The 19,154-nt window shown below is 36.3% G+C and overlaps 1 long non-coding RNA gene and 1 pseudogene across 1 annotated transcript in view; both read left to right on the top strand.

Annotated features, from left to right (window-relative positions):
• Positions 1-19,154, top strand: part of LOC120608199 (uncharacterized) — a 103,003-nt gene that overhangs the window by 71,950 nt on the left and 11,899 nt on the right. The window lies entirely within an intron of this gene.
• LOC120608198 (60S ribosomal protein L7-like) lies at positions 2,596-3,471 on the top strand (annotated as a pseudogene).

Raw genomic sequence — 19,154 nt, 5'->3', positions numbered from 1 at the left:
TTTTTTTTTTGATAAATTAAATTTTACTCATGGACTCAAGTCTATTTAGAAATCTTTTTCTCTTTACAATCTCATTGGCTTGAAGACTTATATAAAATCTCTTCTCTGCAGAGGCTCCTCATTTTGCTCTCCACACTATGAAAATTCAGTTTCTAGTCAACTGTAGAAGGAGGGATAATTTTATCAGAATGAGCCTAAAGGTAGAAAAGCATTGTAACTTTTAATATACAAGTCATACTTCTGGAGGGGAATATACTCAGTATCAAAAGAATTACAGTGGGTAGGGCAGTTTCGGGTTTCACTTCCTTCTTCTTCAGCCATAATTTTAGAGGAGTGTCGCGCTAAGCCGTAAAATGAGAATTACACTCTAAATAGTACTCACAGGCTTGGGTATGATTTCAGGGGTTCTGGAGTGACTAAATATTTTCATTGACCTTAAGTGGCTAAATTGTGCATTCATTTTTTTCCCTACAAATTTATATTATGGAATAGTCAAGCATTCAGAAAAGTTGAAAGAATAGTTTAATGAACACTCATATACCTTCTTCTTAGATTCAACAATGGTTAATATTTTGCCATATTTGCTTTTTACTCCATCTGGACATTATATATATTTATAACCTTTAAAATTAAGCTGTAGGTATGACATTTTACTCCTAAATATTTCACCAACCTTGACACTTGTCATGCCCATCAGAAAGTGAGACTTCTTGAGCAGTAAAGTCTTGTTTAGAAAGGATGGGCAAGATGAATTGTCAGCATAACTTCTGGGAACGGAGGTTTCTATTACTTAGCTAATTCTTACATTGATTCTCTGATAGATGCATGATACCATTTTACAAAACATGCATAATACATTTCATCTTGGTAGTTCTTGCTTCAATAATTTCAAAAGAGACAAAGCAAATCTATTTTAATTCTGCACTTTTATGTCCATTTTCTTCATTGTTTACTTCAAAAACACATCTTAGATTATGATGTCCTCTTGCGCATACATACTAGAAGATAGAACTTGCTTTTTTCCTCTTAGCATACTAAGTACTAGCATTATTTTGTAATATGTGTTTGGCACTATTAGGAGAGAGTTAAGATCTTTCATTATTTTACCTGTGACTTGAATCATAATAAAATACTTTCCAAAGTGAAAGATGTATTAAATGTCACATGAACATTTGCTGATGTTTAAAAGACATCGTTGTACAGTACATTATAATAATGGTTATCTTCTTCAGAAAAATAATATTGCTTTAATGCAATCATAATATCTCTGCAATTTTTAACTGCTGTTTTGTTCCCAGACCATCTTGTACCCAAACACAGAGTTTAGTGCCAGTTAATCAGTGTCTAGATTATAGAAGAGAGAAATTATTCATTGGGAAGCTACAGATGTCCTGTCTTTGTTTTAGAACAGATCAGATAATCTAATTCAAAGTTCTAAAAAGATAGTTCTAAAAAGTTTTTGACAGACAGATGAGATATGAACTCAATGAAGCAGCTACTGAGCAACACTCTCTAATCTGTCAAACCCCTCTCTGGCACTTTCCTTTTTTTCTCTCAACTCCCTATTCCTCACAATAGGTCAACATGTGGTATCCATAACAGATCCTCAACAATAATGGTCTAAAATCAGACAAAAGCCATTGTAATTGGACAATAATGGTATATAAAACAAAGTAGGAGCTAGCTGTTTTAGGTAAAAAGTGGTTAGGCTGTATATCGACTATCTAGGAACCTGGCTCTGCATTGTGTGTCTTGCTGCAATTCAGGTAGACATTCTAGCTCAGGTTGTCAAAGTTCTGGGTGCCTAAGGATAACTGAGTACCTGTCAAATGCCAATTCCTTGGTCCTGATCCTAGAGATTTTAATTTGGCAGATCTGGGGTAGGGCCCAGGAATCTTCATTCTACTTAGTTCCCCCATGTAATTCTGATGCAGGCTGAGATGGAACATACTTTGACCTATGCTGTTTCCAGCACCTAAGATGGTATGAGGTTGGGTCATTGCTCAGCCTGATCCATTGTATGTGAGCTGATTTAATGCTTGTCTTTGCTTAGCACTGGTTGACCAGTGCTAATGGTCTCCATCCCATTTAAGATACAGTCACTGGTCAGAAGGAACAAAGGACTCATCTCCTGCAACTAAGAACCATTGCATGGGTTGACTCTGAAAAAGATACTTTTTTCTCCCATCAACCCTGAAATAAACATATGACAGGACATGTGCCTAGTAGTATTTAAATAAGTAGTATTTAAATCTGTGTGTGGATGTGTGTGCGTGCGTGCACACGCACACGCACATGCGTGCACAGCTATTGGACCAAGATTAGTCTTTCATGGGTCTGCCTTACACTCCTGATACAGTTCTGCTATAACGTGACATATGACTTCATAAAAATCACCATGCTGTACACAATAGTGCAATAAAAACCACAGAACTTAAGAGAAAAGATGGGATTAGAGAGACAACACTCAGAAACTTCATCAGAGAAACACTAAAAAAAGATATAGGAACCTAATACAAATGCTAGCACAATTTCATACATGTTAAATGGTTAAGAAATTCATAAGTAGTCTCTTTTCTGGCTGAAACTGTGGAGGATATAGAAGAGATGAAAAAAGAAGTTTCCTGCTGTGCCAGAAACCGTTAAGAAAAAGCAAAGGAATTTTGCAGAGGTAAAGTAAAGATCAAGCACCTGAGAAACAAGGTTGCCCCCAAAATGCTTCAAAAGGCAAGGAGGAGGCTTATCCATGAAAAGGCTAAGTGCCATAATAAGGAAAACAGACATGTGTACAGAAGTGAGATTTGAATGGTGAAGATGGCAAGAAAAGCAGGAAACTTCTAGTAACTGTGGAACCCAAATGAAATTTGTCTTCAAGATCAGAAGTATCAACAATGTGAGCCCAAAGATCCAAAAAGTGTTGCAGCTTCTTCGCCTGTGTCAGCATTTCAGTGACACTTTTGTTAAACCCAAAGTGGCTTCAGTCAGCATGGAGACACCCAAACATGAAATCAGTAAATGAATTGATCTACAAGTACAGTAAAAGCAAAATCAACAAGAAGCTAATTGTCCTGACAGATAACACTTTGATTGCTAGATTTCTTGGGAAATAGGGTATTATCTGAATGGAGGATCTGGTTTGTGAGACCTGTACTACTGAGAAATGCTTCAAAGAAGCAAACAATTTCCTGTGGCCCTTCAAATTATCTTCTCCACAAGGTGGAATGAAGAAAAAGACCAGGCATTTTGTAGAAGGTGGAGATGCTGGCAACAAGGAAGACAAGATTAACAGACTTGTTAGAAGGATGAACCAAAGGCATTATTTTTATAATCTGGTCAGTTAATAAACAGCTTTCAAGTAAAAAAAAAAAAAAAAAAGGAAATTCATAAATAATACAATAAATATGACACTTTACCATAAAAAGACTTGAAATTTGTTTGAAGAAGTGAGCATTGGAAGGGTTATAGCTTATTATAAGGTTGTAGGAAGGTAAGTTATCTAAAATCAGAGGAAAAATAGTAATACTTTGTAATTCCAGTTGTGAATGGGCTCAGCTCATAACACGCGCAGTGATCTGAGGTAGCTGGTCCATATTTGAGGTGTGTGTATGTGTGCAGGCATGCACATGCATGCGCATGCACATTTTGTGTATTCCCAGGCAGCTCATTTCAGCTAGGTGCAGTTTTCTGCTTTCATCTAGTGTTTCTTGCTCGTAAGATCTCACATAGGCAAAGGTATATTTTCATTATGCTCATATTGTTTCCTAATATATCAATCACATTGGAACAAATTTGTGTTTTCAAGACAAGCATAATAGCAGAACTGACATACCTATAAGGAATTCACATCAAAGTATTGGTTTCAAGTTACCTAGACTCTGAGAGTAGTTAGGAAGACCTTACTACCCTACAAGGAGTATTGTCTATTTAAGAGGGTTTGGGGACTGAAAATATGAAGATAGAGATAATGGTGTTCCCTTCTATCCACATGGCCATGAAGGAACTCAGTGTCCTATAGGTATTATCTTACTCTTTGTTTTCATAGAGTATCTAGGTTAACAATTACTCAAAGGTTTAGGATAGCTAGATAAACAAATAAAACAAACAAACCAAAAAAAAACCCCTAAAAACTCAGTATTAGAGTAAGCTTCAGAGGACTCACTTTTCATCCTTAGTTCTGTAAGCTGTGTGACCTAAGGCAAGTCCTTTTATTTCTCTTGGATTCATTTCCTTCTCTGAAAGAAACTAGAGTGTATTTCTTCCAAGAGTCTCAACCCCCACTCTGACCTGCTCCAATATTTTATGACCCCCAAGCCTTCTATGTTAATTAAATGCAGAGAAAAGGAACACTTTCGACCTCTTCAAAAGTCTTCATGAGACTCAGCAATGTTTTTTTTTTCATCCCAGGTTGTCTTTCTTGATCATTTCCCAAAGTCAAAATTCCAGGTCGTTATGACCGTCATTTTGTGTCTCCACCAACAGTTGGAATTCAAAGAGGCAGATCAAGTCTGAGCTCACAAAGCTCCTTTATTGATTTTGTTAACAGCTTTATTGAAGTAAAATTTACATATAATAAGCTGTATGTCTTTAAAGCATATAATTTGATAAGTTGTGACATATGTATACACCCATGAAACCATCACCACTATCAAGATAATGAATGTAGCCAACACCCTCAAAGGTTTGCTCACGCCCCTTTGTAATTCCTCCCTCCCCTTCTGCTTCTTCTGTCCCCACCATGCCCAGGCAACCACCAATCTGCTCTCTGTCATTATAGACTAGTTTGCATTTTCTAGAATGTTATATGAATGAAATCATACAGTATGTATTACTGTTTTGTCTAGCTTCTTTCACTCAGCGTAATGATTTTGAAATCCACCCATGTTCCTTTTGTTAATAAAAAGGAGTAATAAAAATAAACTAGGTAGTAGTCTATCATATGGATATACCACAATTTGTTTATCCATTTACATGTTGATGGGCATTTAGGTTGTTTCCAGGTTTTTTGCCATTAAAAATAAAACTGCTATAAATATTTTTTGTGAGTCTTTGTGTGGACATATGCTTTCATTTCTCTTGGGTAAACACTTAGTCAAAATGCTAGATCAAATATGGTAAGTGTATATTCTACTTTTTTAGAAACTACCCAAATGTTTTCCCAAGTGGTTATACCATTTTACATGCCCATCAGCATTATATGAAAATTCCAGTTTTTTACTATCCTTGCTAAAACTCAGTATGGTCACTATTCTTCATTTTCACCATTCTAATAGGTATTTATTTTAGGTATTTATTTAGTGATCTCTCATTGTGGTTTTAATTTGCATTTTCCCAATGACTAACAATGTTGAATATTTTCATATGCTCATTTTTCTTCCGTATATCTTCTCTTGAAAATATGTGTTCAAATATTTTGTCCAGTTTTAAAAACTAGGTAGTTTTTTGTTTTGAGTTTTCATTAAGTTGTGGTAAGATACGTGTAACATAAAATTATCATCTTAACCATTTTTATGTATCCAGTGCAATGGCATTAAGTATTTTCACATTGTTGTGATACTTTCATCACAATCTATCACCAGAACGCTTTCATTTTGAAAAACTGTAACTCTATACCTATTAAACAATTCTTAACAATGTCCTTCAAAGAACAGAAATTTTTAATTTTGATACAGTCCAATTTATACATTTTTTTCTTTTGTTGGCTTTATATCTAAGGAATTTTTGCCTAATGAAGTCATAGTAATATGAGAATTTCTCTTGTTTTCTAACAGAAATTTTATAGTTCTAGGTTTTATAATTAGGTCTGTAATCCATTTTGAGTTAATTTTTTTAATGATACAAGATATGGATCAGAATTCATTTGTGTGTGTGTGTGTGTGTGTGTGTGTGTGTGTGTAAATATTCAATTGCTCTAGCATCATTTGTGGAAAAGGCTATCTTTTCTCCACTGCATTGCTTTTGCCCCTTCGCTAAAAATCAGTTGTTCATATATTTGTAGGTCTCTTTCTGGATTCTCTAATTTACGTCATTGATCTATATGTCTCTCTTGATGCCACACTGTCTTGATTACTGTAGTTTTATAGTAAGTCTTGATGTGAGGTAGTATTTGTCCTCCAATTTTTTTTTTTTCAAAAACTGTGTGGCTATTCTAAGTCTTTTACATTGCCATATGAATGTTAGAATCAGCTTGTCTATTTCTACAAAAAAAGCCCACTGTGTTTATTTTTATTGGGATTGTGTTGAAACTATAGATGAGTTTGAGAACAGATATCTTAACAACAATGAGTCTTCCATGAACACCAGGGCTTTTCCACTAATTAAACTCTCATAATTTTTCTCGGCAATGTTTTGTAGTTTTCAGTGTACATATCTTGCACATCTTTTCTCAGATTTATCCCTAAGTATTTCTTATTTTTTGATGTTATTTTAAATGTTATTTTTAATCTCAATTTTCAGTTGTTCATTGCTAGTATATAAAATTTCTTGCAATTGTTGATTTTTTAATGTATTGACTTTGAATCCTACAACATTGTTAAACTCATTTATTAATTCTGGTAGCTTTTAAATGTATTCCTTCTGATTTTCTTAGACAATCATGTCCTCTATTAATAAAGATAGTGTCACCTATTTCTTTCTAGTCTTGCTGCTATCTATCTATCTATCTATCTATCTATCTATCTATCTATCTATTTATTCTTTTAATATCTATGGAATCTGTAGTGATATCACTTCTCATTCTTGATATTGGTAATTTGTGTCCTCTTTCTGTTTCTTTTTATGATCAATCTGACTAGTGGTTTATCATTTTTAATCTTTTGGTTTGGTGTTCTCTCTTCCACAAGGTAGCCTCTCACATTTGTGGCACAGATTTGGGATTCTGGATTCTGATGGATGCCACTTTCCTTTGATAGATAAATAGCTTCAACGAAACTTCCCTGGACAGTAGCAGTGTCCTTCCATTTCAGTATCATAGGCAGAGCAGCTTTGTGAGCTGGCCTTTGTGAGAAGCCCAAATCCTTACCTCTCATCCCCATAAAACTACTAAGACCCCAGTCCTTGGCCCTGAGACTTATATTGATTTGTCAATATCTTCTTGAGCAGTTTGACTCCAACTCCTATTTTGTGTACCTGGCACCTGGGGATTTCCTTTACTTGATTTCAGGCTTAGTTATGAATTAATTTTTTTTCCTAGATTTTTTTTTAAATCAGCAATATTATTGTTTTTTTTGAATCAGCAATATTATTGTCTTTTACATCAGCTCAGTCCAACCTATTGCTTAGAAATTGGAAGTATATCTTTCTCATCCTGAGTCCTCTTTATCATGGAAGCCAGACAAGATATGTAGAAAGGATGAACAAATGTTGAATGTATAAATAAATGCATCATGTACAACTGTGTTGATCCCCTCATCCTAGTCTTGCTTCCCCATAGACTGATGTCCACAGTCATAAAATCTTTGATCATAGAAGGTCTTCTTCATGACCTAAAATGAAATGAGAACAACTACTGTAAAAACCAAGAACTTTCCAAGTTTGTGGGCATCGTCTTACCTATCCAAGATTATAGATACTGACCTGAATATATATGCCTGAGCAGGGATAATGCTCCCTACCCCTGAGAGTGCAGCAGAAAAACAATATGACTATCAGAATTTCACTTGAGGTATCATCTCAGAGGGCCTATGGTGACATTCCCATTGCCATTGAAGGGAGAAGTGAGGGTTCTTGGAGTGGGTGGGCCATGGATTACTGTCATTTATTGGAGGCCTTCCACACTATTGTGTGGATAATGCAGATTCACTTTTGGAATGATAGGAATCAAAAGGATCTTGTCTGGGATCATCCACGATCATCATTCTCCTAATAAGGTATGTCCAAGGTAGGATACTTTGCAGAAAAAGACTATCAGTTTTTCCAAAGTCTGTATGGAAATGGATGCATGAAAATGAAACAGGTCTAACGATTTGTCAGAACTCTGGAGGAGAGTGGACTGGAACAAGCAACTGACATGATGAGTAAAGGGAAGAACTAAACAAATTGGAAACAAGTAATAGAGGAAACAAGTAATACTTGAAGTCTGGGGTCTAAGAGGTGAGTTGTGTTTGGGACCCCTGTTACACAATCTCAGATTGTATACATTTCCTTCATAGTAATCAGTGTCACTACAGTAGAGTAATCATTTGTACAATTGTTTGTTAATTGTTTATCTCCTTCACTAAACAGTAAATTCCATAAGGAGACAGACTATATCTGTCTTATTCATCTCAAAGCCTGCAGTGCCAGACATATAGTAAATATTTGTGGAACAAATGAATAGAGTCATGAAGTCATCCTATGTTGAGTCTTTTTACACAGTCCTTTCCTGAATCTGGATTGAATTCTATGTGGCACCTCCAAACTCACTGACCACCCAGCAGTTCCATTAATAAAGCCAGAGAATGTAAGGTATTGAATGCCAGTCTAAGGAATCGAAATTTAATTTCCCATAGGAAATAATAAGCCATTGATGAATTTTGAACAGAAAACAAATAGGAAGCCTTTGAACAGGGCAATAACACAATATTCTACATTTAAGTCATTGCTTCCCAAATCAGATGGATTGCTAAAATCACCATAGGAAGTTTATTTTAAAATACAAATCTATAAGCTACACTCATTGAGGTCCTAAGTCATTAGAATCTCTTGGAGATCCTGATTTTTCAACCTGATTCATTCTGTACTTAGGGGAGGAAGTTCCCCTAGTAGAGGTGACAACAATGGTGACTCCCAGGGTCCAGAGGTTAGCAGAGCCATTAACAACATTCAGTTTATAGCAGTGGTGGCGGCAGCAGCACTGGTCTCTAACCAAGCTGGCATGATCTTGGCAGTGGGCCCAGCTGCTTGCCCCACTTGGTTCATACTCCTTTTCTGAGCGAGTTTCTTCAGGTTTTCTGATGATAAATTGCTACTCTGTTTAAACTTATTATCCAAAACCTTTGTTGTTTTCAACAGTCTTCTGACCAATACAGAAACCAAGTGGAGTTTTCAGGAATGTTCAGTCCCTGCTCATTTCCCCCTATCTGCCTATAACAGAAGAAAACATGCAGATTATCCCTTTGTCCTCTGAGAGAAAGCCTAACTGCTTGATAGCAGAGTCTACCCTTGGCCATGAAATATGCTGGAAAAGGTTCCAAGTGCTAGAATGTAAAAGTGAGATTTACACCAAGCATATCCATCCCCTTTCTCCATCCCCGATGCCTTGCTTCCTACCTTGACATAGATTTATTTGGTATGGATTACTTAACTAGTCAATCAAAATTCCTCTCAACTTTCTAATGCTTTGGTAAAATCTTGATTCTTTAGCCCCCCACTTCCTCTCGAATTGAATTCCTCAGATTTCAGAAAAGTTGCAGCTGTGAGGCTGCCAAGACATTTTGGGAAGCAAGCAGCTGTCTACTACAGGTTTTAATTCTTTCTATTTAGCATCAGAGGTAACTTGTGTGCCTTTTTTTAAATCCCTGTTTGCCTTAAATAGATTTTAGGAAGAAATGATGTCCCTTAGCTTAGCTGTGGGCCTTCACCCCAAGACAAGAATGTGTAATTACATGGAGTCCTGAGCTTTTGTTTTGACAAGGGCCTTTCTTCTTGTTCTTTACCATTTGTGGGTTCAAGATCTGTAAAGGTATAAATTTTATTTTAAAATCAGCTCATTTGTATTGTTCAAAATATCTCCATTTTGATTTCAAGACTCTAATGACTTATTTTTTTCCTCTAAGTGAAACTAAATGGGTCACAAGGCACAGCCTGGAGAGGTGAACAAAGATGAAGCTGTTACACACACAGGAAGTAGAAGGCTATGTATGATCTGTTCCAATAGGAAGCATGTAGTATGAAACAGCAGGAGCCAGACTTTCATAGAAGATGTTTGTGTAGCAAAGCTCAAGGACTTATCTGTTCTACCACTGACAACTATGGTCACTTACAGGTGACCTTGGAACATGAATTTAGAATGATGGGGAACAATACCAAATTTCACCTAAAACAGTGGTTTAGTGTGTATCAGAATTATCTGATTGTTAGAAATATAGATTTCTAGGTATTGCACCAGAACTGCAGACTTGGAGTATCTAATTCTAGGTAAACATGTGTATGTGTGTGCGTGTGTATGTGTATGTTGGAGTTATGGGGCTTGGTCATTGTTTTTTTAATTAGCAAAAAGACTTTAATAAGGGCATAACAAGTAAATTGAAAATAAGTAATGATCAATATTGGTTAATGATGTTAATATTGAACAATTGTGAAATATTAACCTTTTTTATTAAATCAAACTTTTTATTTTGAGATAATTATAGATTCACATGCAGCTGTAAGACAGTGCTTGTTAATGTTTTGTTAGATTTATATCTAAGTAGTTTATTGGTTTTAGAACAATTCTAAATGGTATTATATTTTTAATTAAGTGACCATGTGTTTATTGCTAGTATATGGAAATACTATTGATTTTTACATGAGTTTCTTGTATCTTGAGACCTTGATGAACTCAGTTATTAATTCTAGGAGGTCTTTTGTTTGTAGTTCCTTGGGATTTTTCTATGTAGACAATCATGTAAAAGGGACAGTTTTATTCCTTTCCAATTTGGGTGCCTTTTATTTCCTTGCTTTGCCTTACTGCACTGGCTAGAACTTCCAGTACTATATTAAATAAGAGGGTTGAGAGCAAACATATTTGCCATTCCAATCTTACTGAGAATGCATACAGTCTTTCACCATTAAGTATAAAGTTAGCTGTAGGTTTTCCTGTAGATGCTTTTTATGAAGTTGAGGGAATTGCCCTTTATTTCTAGTATAAAGAGTTTTTTTCATTAATGAGTTTATTTCATAAACTTTTTTTTCTGTGTCAGTTGAGATAATCACATGCTTTTTTTTTTTTCTTTAGCATGTTGATATGGTGGATTACATTGATTGAATTTTGAATGCTAAACCTGCCCTGAATACCTGGAATAAACCCCACTTGGCCTTGATGTATTATTCTTTTAATACATTGTTGGATTTTACTTGATAAAATTTTGTATCTAATATATAGAGGTGTGTGTTTGTGTGTGTTTGGGTAAAGGACATGGTCATTTTTAACAAACATCCTATGTGGCTCTGATATCTGTGATCCCCAGACCACTCTTTGAGAGATGTTGAATTGAACTGGAGATACTACCAACTCTAACAACTAGCTAATGATTTAGGTCAGGCAAAACTAACAGAACTAAGAGAAACAGGTGGTGAGCTAAGTCAGAATTTCCAGTGTCTAGAAGCCCTCATAATGTCCAGGAGATGGAATTGGAAAGTTAAGAGATAAAATAGAATATACTCCTCCTCCAGAGAATGGGGCTGCTGCATAGCAGCTGTGCAGTGCACCTCAGGGATAGGTAGGATGGGCTGTGGGCCACACAGAGAGTGAAGATTGGAGAATTCTGGATAAGAGTTAGAAAACCTCCCTATCTTACCCCAGTGGTATCCCCAAACTGTCCTAAGCTGAGTTCATGCACTTTGGTCTACCACCGAAGTGGGATAGCACCAACTTCCTATGAACCTTAGGAACTAACTGTGCAAACAAAACCAGTCCCAGGCTTTTCTAGTTGCATTAGGATCAAAACTTGTTTTGTATAGAAGAGCCCATTTCTATGATCTCTACTAAACCACTTCAGCTCTGGGGACTAGAGAGACCAGAATGCCCCTACAGGCCAGAACTGGTTGTGTCAGCAGCTTTCACACCTTGCAAACCTTTAAGTTGCCTGTGGCCCTGGGGAAGTTATATAAGTGAGAGTTTTGCAGGGCCCGAATCAGGAACAATTGGGTGGTTGACCCATTCCTGCATGGAGATGTGCTTCCCAAGGGCAGAACAGAGAGCTGTTGGGAACCAGAACAGCCAGTAGATTAGCCTGACCGGTGATGACAGGATTGAGACAACTCTTTCTATCACAGCTATACACATAAGAACCCAGATGCAGGGTTAAAGACCATAAAATGAAAAAAAAAAAATACATGAAAGGCTTTGCATGAAAGGGCTATAGTCATCTGGGTACAGTAAAGAGAGCCCTTCAGAATCATTGCCTAAGAATAAATAATAATCACATCACTGCATCATCTTTAACTTACAAAATAGTAATAGGCACTATATGATAAACACTACGTACTACATTATATGTACATCATTTCTAATCTTCATGTAACAGGTAAAATATCATGAACATATTAAACGGATGTATTTTTGTCCTAGGTAATACCTGGTGCCAAGTCATCTTATGGATCCCATTTCTGGAGCCACTCTTGAGTCATTTAGAACATAGAGGTTCATGTCATAGCATAAAGTAGATCCCACTTCCATCAAATGGTTAGACTATGAAGCCACCTGCCCAAACAAACAAGGAGGATATAACAAAGAGAAAGTGAAAAGTTGAAATCCATACCTTTTGCTGTCAGGAGATTTTTAAGGGAAAGAAGGGGTATATGTAAAAAGAGAAAGAGAGCTTTTTTCTTTGTTCCTCATGGCTGACACTTGGGATAGAGTTACAAACATCCAGTGGATATAAGAAATATCCAAGGATCCAAAGAATATCAGTCTTGGTGACTTCCTTCCCCAGGTGTTTTCCTGGACTGGGATTCTTTCTCTATGTCTGGGTAAGGAGGGGTGATTGAAAGGAGCTGTGACTCACTGGGACCCTATAGAAGGGGAACCAGGAGAGTTGTATTCCACCATCATTCTCCTCTCTTCTTCTGATAGCCCTTCAGTGCTTCTCACTGACCAAATACAAGTGGAAGCTGATAAGCAAGGAAGCCGCAGAAGTAGTCTATAGAAGTCTGCCTTGGGACAAAGAGCAGAGCAAAAGAGACTGTAACAAGAAGGAACAAATGGAAGACATGTGGAACACCTGCTTACTTTTATCATCTCTCTCTATAGCCCTCCTATTTCACACACACACACACACACACACACACACACACACATATGCACGCACTAACAGTTTCTACGTTGAATTATAGTCACTGTGCTCTGGGGTTTTGTACATGTTCCTACTGTCTAAAACACCCTTTCCCTCACCTACACTCATCCTTCCAGTCTCAGTTTAGAATAATTTCCTCCAGGAAGCCCTTCTTGATCCCCAAGCCTGTATGGCTGCCACTCTTCTACATTCCTACAGTAATTGTGGTTAACATATTTAAAGTGTATATTGTGACAGACACTGTTCTAAGTAACCCCTAGTAGATATTAACTTATTTATTTCTTAGAACCTTATCAAGAAGGTACTATCATTATTCCCAATTTACAGACAAGAAAACTGAGGCATAGAGAAGTTAACTGATTAAAGTCACATAAGGAGTGAGTGATGGGACCTACATGTAAGTTTGGGCAGACAGGAGCTAGAGCTCATGCACTAAACTACTGTGCTAAACTGCTTCTGGTCCCAAATTGTACTTAGACCATTCGTAGTGCCTAAACATAGAAGGCATTCAGTAAATACTAGAAAACTTAACTAATTAATAAACCTATTAATTAGGAGTCCTAAGGACTTAGGAGTCCTAAGTCATTTTTTTTTTTTTTCAGAACATCTGGATGAGCAGGATTTGGTATCTAAGCTTTTGCTTTGTCTCCATTAAATGCTTACATGAGATTGTGTTTTAATGCCCAAGATCTGGCTAAGAACTTCTTATATACCAGAATTTATTATCCTGGTTGCTCCTGGGAGTACATGTGTTCATATGATGAAGGATCTGACAGTACAATTTCTGCAAAAACCATTAATGGTATCCACTTCAGCAATTATATTTATCATTTCCCACCTGGGAATTCAAGACCTATCCTTTGCTCACTTGGATGTGCAGTAACTTATGGATCTGCTGCTGTGTCTGACGCCACAGTTTCTGCAAAAAACATTAGTGGTGTCTGCTTCAGCAATGAGGTACAGGAATCAGCCCTTAGAAGAAATCAAAGAAAAGAGGAAGGTGGCTATGTAGATGACTTGTGGGAAGATGGTCTAATATACAGGAAGGAAACAGCTTTAAGGGAAAGAATGAAGAAGGCATATCGGATTCTATTAGATAAAGAGTTAAACTGAAATATTGCAAAATGAAGAGGATAAAGAAACTAGAATTTTAGAGTGCACCTTACTTATGACAGGCACCATGTTTTAAATAATGATTCATTTAATTATTACAACAATCCAGAGATATTTTTCAGTTTACAAGTGAGAAAAATGAAAGTCAAAGAGGTTAGGTACTTGTCCAAGGTTATCTAAAAGGAGGCCATGCTGGGATTCAAAGCCCGTGTTCTTTCTACTGCTCATAGCCTTCATGATACATAGCTTAGAGCTTCAATGTCTAGTGTGGAGGCCACAACATCACTCACTCACTCATTCATTCATTCATTTATACATGAATATTTATTGAGTGTCTACATTGTGCTGAGCACTGTCATATTACAGTGTGATCCATGGCCTCAAAGCTGACATTAATCATTGTGAAACATGCAATGATAGGATGCTATGGGAGTGCAAGAGCATTTAACCTATCTTGGTGGAGGTGAAAAAAGACATTGACATTAAGGAAGGCTTGACACAAAGGAAGTTAATTTAAATGGAGTCTTGAAAGACTGGTAATGAGCAAGGAAAACAAGTGAGTAGTATATTTCAGGAAGAAGTTACAGCTGATATAAAGGCCTAGGGAGCTCCCAGAACTAAAAGTAGCTCAGCAGGAGGTAAGATGACTGGAAGAGATAAGACAGGGCAAATAAATGGGGTTCCAAATGTGTAGAGTCTTGTGTAATATGTAAAGGATTCTAGATTTTATCTTGAGAACCATGAGAAGACAATGGAGTAACATTATCGGATGTATGTTGGGGAAGGATCACTTGACTGTGGTGTGAAGAATTAGGACAGAATGATAGCAAATTGATAGCTTGAACTAACATCCTGGCACTAGAGTAGAGAGAAAGATTTACAAGATAATCAAGAAGGCAGAATCAACAGGACTTAGTGATGAAGGGGTTATGATGAATAAGAGAGAGGGGAATTGATTATGATTCCATGGTTTCTGGTTTGGACCACTGAAAGGGGAAGGGTATTGGCATCACTGAAATAGGGAAGGCAGGAAGAGGAAGAGGCTTGGGACAGATTACATTGACCTTAATTGAGGATATCCAAATGGAAAGTCCCAGTAAGCAGTTAATTATATGGGTCTGGACCTCAGGATGGAGATCTAGACTGAAAAGAACAAATGATCAACATAAAGATCATTGTTTCCAAACTTAGCTACGAATCAGAATTGGCTTTCTGCAAATAAGATGTCCAATTTCGCCTAAAACCAACTAAATCAAAATTTTCAAGAGGCAAGATCTACATACATATGGTTTTAAAGAGCTCCATCAGGATTCTGATGCCCTGTTATGGTTGAAATTTATTGATATGTGTGTTAGCCATGAAAGTGCTAGAGAGTCTAAGCCAGAGGCAATAACAAAGAAGTTTCATCTTCAGGGGTGTCCAGTGTTGACATGGAAGTAATCCATGATGCATTAAAAGTAGGATATCTGGAGGACTTAGTCCCTACTTAGTTTCTGTAAAAAGTCAGCTATGGCTTGACTTTATGGTTGATTTTATTTTCAAGGAACTCAGACTAGTCTAGATGAGCCCATGAGCCCATATGGAACTATGATAGTACCATAGTTCATTCTAAGATGATATGAATTGACCATGTAATTAACAACAGCTTTTAGGATAGGAAAGCCAAGAGTATATTAATCATATGTCCTGATTTCAGAAACATTACAGTATGAAACATGTATGCCTTAGAGTCAAGAAAATAAGACAGCTGGTTCTGTGTAACTTCATCACGTCCCTGGCTGTTGGAAGGGGAGACCTCAGACCTCATCAGAACACATGATGTTTATTACATGAATAAATGATGAAGGTATTGAGCGATCGCCAAAGAGAGTATGAAGAAATGAGATGATGAAAGTTCAGTCTGGGTGATGTTAGTTAGAATTTCCTAACATTGATCATTCTAGTTTGGGCTGATCTTTGTTAATCACAAAACTGGGTTTATATGAAGACTTGGTATATATTCTTAAGGGAATCTTAAACAGTGGATTTTCATTCTTTTGAAATGGGTTTCCTGGATGTAAACCAAAACCTTGATAATCGCTCAACTTCTCTACCAAAGTGACTTATTTGTCATATTTCTTCTATAATTCTTGTTTTCATCTTTACCCAGCCAGTTTAGGCCCTTGCTTATACCTAAGGCAAAGTTTTGTATAAATAAGTCTTCATTTAGTCTTTCTCTGAGACTCGCTTCTTTAAATCCTAAAATAAGAAATTAACCTAAGAAATTTCCTAAATTTCCTCCACTCTATTTACTATCAAAATGAGCATAATGCTGGAGTGATTTGTATGCTCCAGGAGGCAAAACCAAACCACTACTTGGTGTAATTTACTCAAATGCCAGATTCTCCTGGGGAAACTGGGGTCTCTTTATAACTTTATTCAAATAACTGCTCTGATTCTCAATAGCTTTTTATGAAATTACCATGTAGAAACTAAATTGGTGCAGCTGAATTAAATAAATATCAGAGCTTAACATTCTTAATCGCAAACCTTCAATTTAACCAACCATTTATTATAATCAAAAAGCAATCAATATGTTGATTGTGGTGACATGCAAAATGGAGATAAAATTATTAGTAATTACTCTATATTTGTGGTTCAATGTGATGAAAAATAACTGGAAAGAAATTTTAAAGCACACTACAGTTAAAGGACTGGTTGCTGTGTTTTGGAGTAGTGTGCTATATTGATTGTAGTCTTTAAATAAATTGAATAACACAGGTTGCTGTTAAACATGTGAATTATTCATGACCAGAGTTTGGGAACACTAAAGCAGACTCTATTATGAATATTCAGATGTGCTAATGTGTAAATGACTGACCCAGCAGTCACCAATTCTTGCATGAAGAAAAGATCTCAGAAACAAAGTAGAAATATATTAAGCAAACTGATTCACTTGGGTCACTCACTTGAAACATAAGCTGTGTGTAAGATGGAGAGTAAAGCATGAACCCCAAGTCAGAGAGGCATTTAGCCAAGAAAGGTAGCATTGGAGAACTTTTTAGACTGAAAATACTTGGTGACACTAAAGTCTTTTCTGCAGGCTCCAGGGACCTTGGAGTTTCTCTGGTAACATTTCTGGTTTGGCCTTGGGTTCCTCCCTATCAATAGTTGGAACTATGTATCAACACACATTTGGTTTGTCTTTTTTCAGTCTTATTCATGAAAGGATGAAAGGAAATTATAGAGCATCCATTTCTGAGAAATCCTACAATTTTCTTATCTCTAAATAAGACTCTACAGTGGCCTATAAGTTGTATATTTAAATATTTATAAGTCCTTATTAGGAACAAAATCCTTATTTCCTGAAAACTCTGGATATCATTTGAGTCTTGCAATGATATATTTTAGTAAAAAATAAAATAGGGAATTTGTCTCAGGCCATCACACAAAGATAGTTCTCATAAGGAGGTAGTGATTTTTGACCAATTAGGGTGACCAACCAATTTGTGACCAATTAGAGTACCCAATTCTCAGAGGTTTCCAAAAATAGGACCTTCAATTTTAAAACATGGGATGAGTTGATCACCCTACTAACTATACCAGTTTGACCAGAGGAATCTCCCAGGATATGGGACTTTCAGTGTTAAAAGCCATGGAAGCAACCAAAGTGTCATACAACAGCTAATTGGATAAAGAAGATGTGGTACATGTGTACAATGGACTATTACTCAGCCATAAGAAGAGATGAAATACTGCCATTTGCGACAACATGAATGGACCTTGAGATAATCATGCTAAGCGAAGTAAGTCAGACAGAAAAGGTTGAAAACCATATGATTTCACTTATATGTGGGATATAAAACTGAAAGCAACAAACAGAGACTCATGGACACAGACTGTGGATTAGTGGTTACTGGAGAAAATGGGGGGAGGGGGAGTGGTAGATAAGGGTAAAGGGGTCAAATATTGGTGACAGAAGGAAATCTAACTTTGAGAGGCGAACACACAATGCAGTATATTTACTACATTATTGTCGAATTGTACACTTGAAATTTATTTGATTTTATTAATCAGTGTCACATCAATAATTTTAATTAAAAAAAGACAATGATTGAGACATGTTAAATAACTTTTTAAAAACTGCTTAATTATAAAATCCAAATAAGATCTGTAGTTAATAGCAGTGTATCAATACCAATTTCCTTGTTTTGATAATATATTCTGGTTATGTAAGATGTTATATTTGGGGGAAACTGGGAACCCCATACTTTTACACCTTCTTTTGAAGCCAAACTATTTCAAAATAAATTAAAAAAAAAAAAAGACAGGAAAGCCCTGGGCCAACCTGGGTCACCTGACCCAAACCACAAAGTGAAATGAACAGATTGTGGAGGAGGAGGCAGATCGACTCATGTTGATCAACTTTCTAGAAGACTAATTTACAAAACTGAAAGTTAATGTATTAATTCACAAAAATATATAAATTTTCCTCAGTGGAATTTATGCATGCCATCTAGGATACCCTGTCCCATTTTCAACATGGCTGAATTTTTAAATAGAATCTTTCAAGTGCGTGAATCAGAGCCAAGGGAGAGAAAGTGTGGAGTATTAATTACCATAGGAGCTTTGCAAGAATATGGATCCTTGAGTCCCTTTCCTAGAGACTTTTCATTTAATTGGGGCTCAGAAGCTGTATTTTTTTTTTAATTAAAATTATTGCAGTGACATTGGTTAATAAAATCATATAGATTTCAAATGCACAATTCAATAATACATTATATGTATATTACATTGTGTGTTCATCACCCAGTTTTCCTTCCATCACCATATATTTGACCCCCTTTACTCTTATCTACCTCTCCCTCCCCGCTTCCCTCTGGTAACCACTCTGTGTCCATGAGTCTCTGTTTGTTTGTCATGTTTGTTTGTCACTTTCAGTTTTATATCCCACATATAAGTGAAATCATATGGTTTTCAACTTTTTCTGTCTGACTTATTTCTCTTAGCGTGATAATTTCAAGAGCCATCCATGTTGTCACAAATGGCAGTATTTCATCTTTTTTTATGATTGAGTAATATTCCATTGTG

The sequence above is a fragment of the Pteropus medius genome, unplaced genomic scaffold, assembly GCF_902729225.1.
Source record: "Pteropus medius unplaced genomic scaffold, Ma_sr-lr_union100, whole genome shotgun sequence".
Taxonomy (NCBI): Eukaryota; Metazoa; Chordata; class Mammalia; order Chiroptera; family Pteropodidae; genus Pteropus; species Pteropus medius.
The sequence above is the reverse complement of the archived record's forward strand: the minus strand, read 5'-3'. Positions and strand labels throughout refer to the sequence as shown.